The sequence below is a fragment of the Telopea speciosissima genome, chromosome 3, assembly GCF_018873765.1.
Source record: "Telopea speciosissima isolate NSW1024214 ecotype Mountain lineage chromosome 3, Tspe_v1, whole genome shotgun sequence".
NCBI classification, from domain to species: Eukaryota; Viridiplantae; Streptophyta; class Magnoliopsida; order Proteales; family Proteaceae; genus Telopea; species Telopea speciosissima.
Genome location: NC_057918.1, coordinates 14,814,681 through 14,824,860, shown reverse-complemented (window position 1 = coordinate 14,824,860; position 10,180 = coordinate 14,814,681).

The window sequence follows — 10,180 nt, the reverse complement described above, 5'->3', positions numbered from 1 at the left end:
AGATCCTACAAAAACTTTTGGCTTGGTTTTTGTTTGAACTTGCTGCATTTTCAAAGCATTAAGCAGAACCAGAAATGAATTGATTGACACCCTTAGAGGCCATTTGTTTGATGGGGACTTAAGTGTGGTAGGAAAGTACCATGTGGCACTTCAAAATCCCATTCAAATCTTGTTTGTATGGTGATGTGGCACTTCAAAATCCCATTCAAATCTTGTTTGTATGCTGATGTGGCACTTGAAAATTCCACCCTAACCTATCCAAATTATTGTTTATGGGAAAAGTAAAAATTCCACCCCTTTTCCCTAATAATCACCAAAAAAATAAAAAATGACACTTTTATAACGATTTGGTTTCACTTGACTTCTCTTTGTTTATCCTGCAAGCAAACAAACATTATTTAGCAAATGAAATTTATTTCCTAAGGTTCTATTTCAATCAACAAAAAATGAGAAAAAATTAAGATTTTAATTATGGGAAGAAGTGGTGAGAAAAAACATGTATAACCAAATCGTTATGAAGTAACTAATTCTAAAACATATTTCTACCAAAAAAAAAAAAAACTAATTCTAAAACATATCCGAATTGTTATTAAATTTCATTTCAATTTGTAATTAATTTATTTTAATTGAAAAGTAAAACTATTTACCAAATATAATTAGAGTTTTAGATAAGTTATATTAATCACGATGACAAAATTTTTCTTTTTCTTTTCAGAAGTGATGCCCTTTCCTTTGCTTGCAATCAAATGGACAGAAAAAGAAAACAAAAACTTGCCTATATTCATGACAGCCACTGCTGATACATATCGATCTTTAATTATAATAACATTGTCAGAGAAAAAACACACAATCACCAATAAGAATTTTATTAATAGCAGAAACTGTTATTTCTTATAATTAAGGCACCTTATTCCACCCAAAGCTGCCTGATTTCTCTCCAAGTCAGGCCAATATAGATTCCTTTAATTCATGAGCAACCCAGGTGAGCTAATATGATTGTATGGCACCCAACCTACGTACCTTGCAAAGCCAAATTAACCCAAAACAATATGAGATTTAAGATTAATATGATGATAAATACTAAACAATTCCCAAAGAAAAGTTTGGTTTTGCCTTGTTTGATCAAGATGCCTAAATTTTCACTTAATGATACATACGAACTAGTTTGGGGATTGGGCTCCTCTGCAGCAGCGCACGGCACAGTGTAGTGCAGGTCACATTCAACAGCTGGGCTGACAAGATGCGCATGGCAACACACACCCCGACGTGCATCGTGACAACCCAACCGTTGGATGTGCGCGGCAGAGGAGCCTATTCTGGTTGCATGTTAAGCATTGAAAAATAAATTTTGATATCCAATTAACAAACTATCTATATAACTGAAGTAGTGAATTTTCAAGAAAGTTTTTCTCACAAATATTTAACTCAACTCAACCAATAGATTTGGCTGTCAAGGATTACTTATAATAATTTATATAAAAAAAAAATTGTGTTCAAATATAGATGATGACACTTGTAAGCTTAAGGGTGAATGTGTTTGTATAATTCTCTAATCTTGTGTTTATATAAATAATTGTCAAGCTTGTACCTCCTATATAATTCCTTTATCTACTAAGGAGTCAATTGCAATTTGGGGCAGATGACTATTACAATTAATTCAATGGGATGACACCTCTATAGGTAGAGTTAGGTATAGGTGTATTTAGAATTTGATACCTTCTTTTGAGTGCATTTTGTCTTATTCCAGAAAGTTCTTTATGTCAAAGATAAAAGTGATTTTAAACAATAATTTTGAAAGTAACTTATTATTATGCATATATTTTTCAAATACACATGTGAAAAGACAACATCTATTCGTAACATACTATTCTTAACATACTTGTATAAAACCCTAGGTCTATATTTTATAATCAATTTATCCCTAAATATCATGAATTTTTTTTTTTCATTTCTTCTATTCTTAACATACTTGCATAAAACCCTGGGTCTATATTTTGTGATTAGGCTCTTTAATAGGATAAAATAAATCATCACTTTTTAATTTTTATTTCTAATAAGTAAAAATTGGAATATTTGTTTTGGGAAAAGTCTGGGCATGCTGCCGTCAGGGTGCCCAACATGTATCATCCTCTCTCCTCCCCTTTCAGAGAAGACTCCCTTGCCCTCTTATGTCCACCCCTTGATTAGTTTATGCCACTAGTTTACCAAAAGCTGACGGCATACCCAACCCTCTTGCTTTGTTTTTTAATGAATAACTATTATTTTAGAGAAGTAATTTTCTGTTCGAGATTCTGGTTTACGCCAGTACTTCCATTTGTCTATCTCTCTCTTCCTCAAAACAAGGGGGTAGAGGTTTCAAAAATTAATTGAGCTGGTGTCGTACCTGAGCGCCCAATCAATGCAAAAAATCATCCGACGCATAAGAATCCGGAAAATAAGGGTGAGATGTGGGAAGACTAAACAGATGAGGACACAAAGGAAGAAGATGGCGCAGATGCAATTAACAGAGACAGCCAGAATGGGTGAAGTTCGTAACAGCACGAACGTCCCTGCCATGAAAGCTCCAACCATTTCTAGGCAAGCGAACATGACGAGTCGAGCACTCAATTCAGGAAAAATATTATCAAAATATTTGTTAAAGTGTGGGTAGAGAGTGGCCCAGAAGTGTGAAAAAACAGCACCAACGGCCGACGCCATGGATAAACTGTTTAATACCATAAAAGCTTGGAAAGCTGGTTTTGTAGTTAAAATTGCTTTCCCACTTCCATCGTTGCTGTAACCCCCTGGCATTGTGAAACCAGCTGCAAATGTGACCGTGGCTACCAGTGTTGCTACCAGTATCTGGGTTTCATTTCTTTCCTTGTCGCCGTCTTATTCTAATCGATCATCATCATCATCAGATCCTTTCTTTCTTTCTTTCTTCTTCTTCTTCTGCTTTCGATTTCTTCGCCAGAAAATTGCCTTAATTATTTGAACGCCGGGAACATTAACCAAAAAAGAAAGAGATTCCCATTAATTAATGTCAGATACCCTTAATCATATCATATCATATCATAAATATAGCTATATAAGCTACTCTGCAGGTTAGTCACCTCAGCACATATGCCACTCCCTTCAAATTTGAATTTTGAGTGGTATTTTTGAGGAGTTTGATGCCCAATCATTGGATAAACATCTGTGCGCTGAGATGGCAACTTGGGAGTTGATGACCGCTCACACAGGCCGCAGAGGATCCAAATCAGTTCTTTTGATCCATTTCAATGAAGTCGAATGGGTTGATAGCCAATTCGTCAACAATTTCAGATCTTAAGAGAACGTCCACTCCAGCCATATTGTTAAACTTGACAGCAACATGTAAAGGAGTGTTTCCCTCATTGTCTACCTCATTACCCATTCCTTTGAGTAGCTCATTGTCGTCACCACCACTAATTAGAACTCTAAAAAGTACCAAGACGTACTCCACCAACTGGAATCATCTTGGAAGCTGCAAAATGGAGAGCATTCCAACCTCTGTTGTCCACAAGCTCAAAGCAATCTGGGCAATGTTCGAAGAACATGTTAATCATCTCTGGGTCTTTTTGAGCTGCGAGATGAACTGGTAAGACACCAAGCTTATCTGGTTTATAAGCTACAGATATATCTTCCAGTAATAATCCCTTAGCAATCCCTGGATTACTAGAATAGTATAATGCAGCAAAATGGAGTGGTGTCCGCCCATCATTCATCATTGTCTGCTCTTCTTATCAGATCTCCTCTATTCTCCGCCGACATTGTCTCCCCAGTAATGTTAGTATGATGTCTTCAATTCCCTCGCATTTCAATTTTCAAGATTCCAAGTAAGTATTAAGCATTATTCTGAAAATTAATTTCCCGAGTTTAAAAAAAATTATATATATCTGGATCGACTAATAATGATCGATCAAGCCACCATCCTATATATCCTAGGGTTCATAATTAAACCCCCTTCTAGGTTTTAGTGTCTTCCTAAAATACCTTTAGGATACCTTTTTCTTTTCTGTTCTCTTCCACCTCGTGGTGATCGAATGAGATCCCATTCACCATGATGGCTGAAGGAAAACTCAGTCTAATAAATAAAAAGATCGGTGCATCCTTGGAAAGGTGGAAATTAATTAAAGATCAAGGTAAGGGTATCAATTGGGACAGCTATCTACCGGTACTAGTACCAAAGGTGTCAATACCAATACAGTCCCAAATCAAACCAAACCAAATCTTGGTCCCAGTCCCGATTATAAACAGGAGGGTACGGGACCATACCGATTCTAACCTAATAAAATTAAAAAAAAAAAAGAAAAAGGAATGAAGAACTTTATAATGGTTCTGAGAGATGGTTCCATTATTGGGAAAACGTTCAAACTGATCAGGGTCAGCTTCAGTTACTAACTTGAACACCTCCAGATAGTTTCCTACCCTTTTACCATTGAATGCACGATGGATGGTTTCTCACAGCTTCATGCATGCAATGCCGTATCTTTCTCATCATTTCCCATTCTAATAATATTAATTATTATTATTATTATTAGGTGACTCATGATGATGATCAATCTCTCCATCTCCTCTTCCTCCTCCACCACCACCACCACCAATTTCCAATTTCCAATTTCCATGTTACCCCGTTCTATCGGAGTGCCTTGCCCGAGTGGGGGTAAGACGGTTTTTACAAGTCTTGTTCTGTGTAGAACGCACACAAAAGTAGAGGCAAGTGGAAGTAGCGGATGTCGGATGTCGGATTCGATTCCTGCTCTCAACATTCAAGAGAAATTATATCTCTCGCCGCTCTATACTGAGAACAGTTTTAATTTCTGGTATGCCGACCTGAGAAGGCACCGCATGGTCTGGATTCTGGAATACCTTTGATTAAAATTCTCTCCCATTCCCCATGGTGCAGTTGCGATGTAGTTTGAGATGTTGTGGGTGGAGATGTCAACACCTGGCAGGTGCGACGTCCAACTGTCTGAGTTGTACCACCCCATTTTTTTTCTCTTTTTCATTCATATATTTGTTTGAGTTTCTATTATTATAAGAACAAAGAACATACCCTGTAAGTAAGTAAGTAAAAAATAGTGGGGGATAAGAAATAAATTATTTTTTATTTGGCAGGTGATTATACTGTACGTGATGTCACGGAAGCTATGAATGAGGTAGGTTAGCAATTTTCAGTTTAGAAATGGCAAAGATAATATAAACATCTTCCATAGACAAGAGAATTAATTAGCATTAAAATTATCAATTAATGGACATTGAGATTAAAATCCTAACACTTTATTAGTAGTTATATTAATTTTTAATAAAAAAATATTATATAAAACTAAGGAAGAAGAAGAAGAAGAAGAAGCAGATGGATGAATAACTAGCCAAAAATAGAAACTTACTCAGGTTGGAAAGCGCAACACTATTATTGTATGCAGCTGCGTGATCTCCGGTCCCTACCTAATTTTTTTCTCCTATCTTACTCTTCTTATAGGGGCAGATCAGCCAATGACATGATACTATGGAATGAAAAAAAAAAATTATTCTTTGAGTGTTTTGTTTGGGAAGAATGGAGAAAAAAAAAAAATTAATTCTTTGAGTGTGTTTGAGAAAAGAAAGCAATTGGGGGGCCGGGGTGGCAATTCTCACGGGCCCACTTACCTATACCAAAATCATGCATGGCATAGGAAGAAGCAAGAGTCACTGTATTTGGTATGCCCCTTATTTTCTTCGCTTAATAGATTGGAAAATCCGATCCCCTCATGGAAGATTGCAGTGTAAAAATTTTTAATTTTAATTTTTGAGTAGAAAACCTAACAAGATGCTAAGATAAAAACACTGATTTCTTAAAAAAATATAAACCAAAGAAGAAAATGAATAAAGAAATACAGGTACTCGGAAAAGACCATATGTCAAAAACTATTGTGTGGTGTGTTGTACTCCCAATTTTCTACTTCTTTTTTGCTTTTCACATATAAGAATTAAGAACAAAGCTAATGATATTAAGTAAGGAATGAAGAAGAAAAAAAAAAAACACAAAAGACAAGAATTATAAAATTGATTGTGCTAGCACAACATGTAGGAGATTTTTCCATTATATTTATATATAATGGATTATACAAGAGAAGGACCAATGGACACTCAAGAGAATAGCATCCCTACTCGAACAATCACAACTAACATAACGAATATATTTTAAATAACTGCTGTCAAACAATTAAGAGATTTGATTAGATAATGACATGAACAATATTTTCATTAAATTTGATTATATTACCAGCGATCATGCATGTATGCATGAAATATGTCCAATCCATCCATCCATCAACTCCTCACCTTTCTCATCAATGCCATTTAATTTCATCTGATGGTGATGTGCTCGATCATTTAGGATCCATAAATGCTTATGATTCCTTCAAAAAGTCACATGAAATTGGAGAGGTCTGGGTCCAGACAAAGTTCACCCGGCCCTACCCTTGTATTTGAATGCAAGCTTTCCTTTTACCCGGAAAACAAAAATGCAAGTTTGCTCTTTTTAAAAAAAAAAAAAGTGGATTAAAGAATGCAACCTTGCTTTGGTATCACTCATTCTCATCAAACTTGAAAGAAGATTAATTTCATATTGGACAACAAATCTCTACTTGGTTGCATGGCCTCTACACAAGCATTTGGACCAGTGGGTGAGCATGCCTGAATATCTAATCAAGGTGCGGAGATGTCATTTTACGGTGTCTTGTGAGAGAAAGTAAGAAACACCACCAAGTAGAGATCTTTTTCCCATATCCATTATTATACAAATTAAAATATCAGAGCACTCATATAAAACTATAAACCAATAGTATCAAAAGAAAAAATAAAAAAAGGGTGAGGGGGAAGGGGGGGATTTTCCTTGTAGGGTGACATTGCTTTAGTTTCTACCAAAATAACAAAAAAAAACAAAAAAAACATTGCTTTAGTAATCCCATTTCTTGCAGTGTCTCCCTTTGCGTTCTGACATAGTAACAGTGTCTCCCTTTGGGCATGCATTGCTCCAGCAGGATCTTTTCTATACAATTGATTCGTCCAAGTTTTACTGCAAAATGAAGGATATGATTCTGTCCTTTCTTCTTCTTCTTCTTCTTCTTCTTCGATCAGGTGGTGGAACTTTCAAATTAAATTCAGTAATACGCACAAATTCATCATTCAAAGCACATTTATACTGTCCTGTATGTATTGTACCGTGCGAGACACAGCAAAGTGGAGAAAAGATCACCTTACCCCTGTTTGAGCAGGGGTACGGATGCACGGAAATAAGGGCAGCTCGGAAGTAGAAGATCCTGTGTGATCTCCCCTAGCTAGTTTTCTTATCCTTTCTTGCATCCTATAGAGGCAGAGCCAATTACATGATGATGTAAGGGATAAAAATAAAAAAAACTCTTGAAGGGTGTGTTTGGTAAAGGTGAAATAACTTATCCAACAAGGGGAGTATAGCAACCCCACGCCCAATATGTACTGCCAGCTGATATGAAAAAGAAAAAAGAAAAAAGAAAAAGAAAAAGAAAAAGTAAAACTACCTCCTTGACTATGACCAGTAGGAGACTAGTCAACGGACCAATGGGTTTCCTTGTGTCCCATTTCAAGAGAACTCCACTTTTTTTTTTTTGGTAACATTTCAAGAGAACTCCACAATATGCCCAAAGTGAGTGAATGTAACCATTAATTTGTAGCACTAATTCTGATCAAACCTGAAAGAAGCAGGATTAACATCATTATTTGTACAAATGGAAATATAAATGGATTCTCACCGATCTAAGGTTGGCAAACCCCTACGAAGTTTTAGTATTTATTTCAGAATACCCTCTGCATGCATTTGGACCGGCCTCGATGAATGGATTCTCATTCACCGTGGCTGAAGGGAAATTCGGTCCTCGAAAATATGATAGCACTCACATCAAATTATAGACTAGTACCAAAAGATAGTGCACAAATACCTGGGCTAAAGAGCAATGCACCACGCCTCTTCACAAAGAGGCTAAAGAGCTTCCAACCAATGGGTCCGGATCCTCTCAAGTATGCCCGTAAGTGCAGCGTGCATCGAACAATTAGACCTATCAAATACACATCCCAAGGATTAGGATTTTCGACTATCCATTTACATCCTTACATATCGATGGTCAGCTTTTTAGCATACCTACCCAATTGTACTACTCCACATGGTATTTCCTACTCATTTCTTTTTTCTTTTTTTCATCTTTTATTATAGAACACTTTATTCCATTAGGCTCAATCCCATTTGGTGTTCTTTCAATGGCTGACCGCAGGGTCCCCTAAATATTTCCCTATTTATAAAGGTTCATGATATTCAAAACAACTTGTGCCCCACAATTAGAATCCATCACATCTTAGCACGCCACGCTAGCAAACATGAGTGGATCCACAACTTATTTTCGAACCGTTTCCACTCCTCTATTTCAAAAGGTAACTGGCCCGGGCTCCAATCTATCTATATACCTCGTAAATTTTAATTATAGATCCGTCAACTTCCGAAAGGAAGAGTGTGGTGATAGGATTATCATTCCATCTCTTAATTAGTTCCATCATTTAAAATCGAATCGTTTCCCAAAATGGAGAGAGTTATTCTGAGAAATGGTAATAGGGATAGTATAAATTGGTTGTGAACACAAGCTTGAACCAACTTGTTAGGAAATTTGCTTGTGACATTAACGTAACTCGTATTCTTTAGGTGAATACGAGTTTGAAAACAAACTCTCTTAGTGATTTTTACAAAGCCTTAATTATCTGTACAATGGATCTAAATACAAGTTCAACATGGAATCTTATATCTGGTGAAACGTACACTGAAAAACCTGGTCAAATTATACAGATAATTTCCTGCAATTTGATAGCAATTTTTATAGCTCTGTGATGTCTCGCTCCTTCAAAACATAGTACCCATATCGATTCACTTTTGACCTTCACTTCTCTTCCGAGTTCTTACCAGGTTTTATCATCTTTCAGGTTCATTTGCATTGTTTAGCGTCTCAATTTCATGCTCTTCTCTCTTTCTCAACGAAGAAAATTGGCTTTGACATCAAACTTGTACATGGGGCAGTGCAAACCCAAAATCTCCTGGAAGAAGATGTTTCAATTTGGATCAAATCTTTAATTCCTTTTCTGCGTCCTCCGACTGCAACATATACCTTTCAATTAATAAAAAGTTCTTGAAACGTGATTGAGAGCAGCTATAACCTTGAAAAGTAAGATGTCCATACAACAAGTACAGTATAGAGTTCACCTTAAAAAAAGGGCACAGAAAACAAATTCAGTGGCATGTAAATCATACCTTTAGCTTTCATCAACAAACAAATACAGCCATTTTAAGATCATGACTATGAAAATGTCACTCCTACTTCCTAAGATTTCAGGAGAGACTGTTTAACTATTTCCCAGCTATCCTAGAGTTAAGCAATATGTATTGATAAAAAAGCAAGCTGCTTGTAAACTCGGGAGCTATACAAAAAGCCAGAATCCTCAAGAACCCTATACAAGATATAAAGCAGAAAACCCCCTTATACACTCAATAAAAGAGCAGTACCATGCCTACAAAGATCCTACAACACAATTACTAAACCATATACAAAAAGAACCAACATAGATACTGCAATCAGTAATGATAAATTGAGAATAGTCGTTGTAATCATTGACATGATATGTAGGTTCTACGTTTGTATTAAAAGCTTTATAGGATTTTAGCTGATTGTTAACCACTTCAAGCATGTCTCGTCTGAACCAAATCTTGCTGACTGTTTACTAGTCTCAAGGTATGGCCTTATTTCCTAAAACACAAGATAATGTTTACTACAGGAATATAATGAAAGGATATCTTCATGATCAAATGCAAAGTGGTACTAAAAAGCATGCCTAAAAAAATGGTTCTCACACAACATCTGTGCCAAACCTGAATGCTGGCTATTTTTCTGCCATGCGGGCATGATTATTCCACATTTTGACATGTGGATAGATTCGAGATCCATTGGCAGACAACAACAACAACTCAGCCTTATCCCAACTAAATGGGGTCGGCTACATGGATCCTTGCAAAGACAAAAACAATTAATCATACTAGTAAAAAGAAAAGAGCACAACAAACATCGACAAAAACTCAAGGACATCCTACCTAAATGGGGTCGGCTACATGGATCGTTGCCCTCCA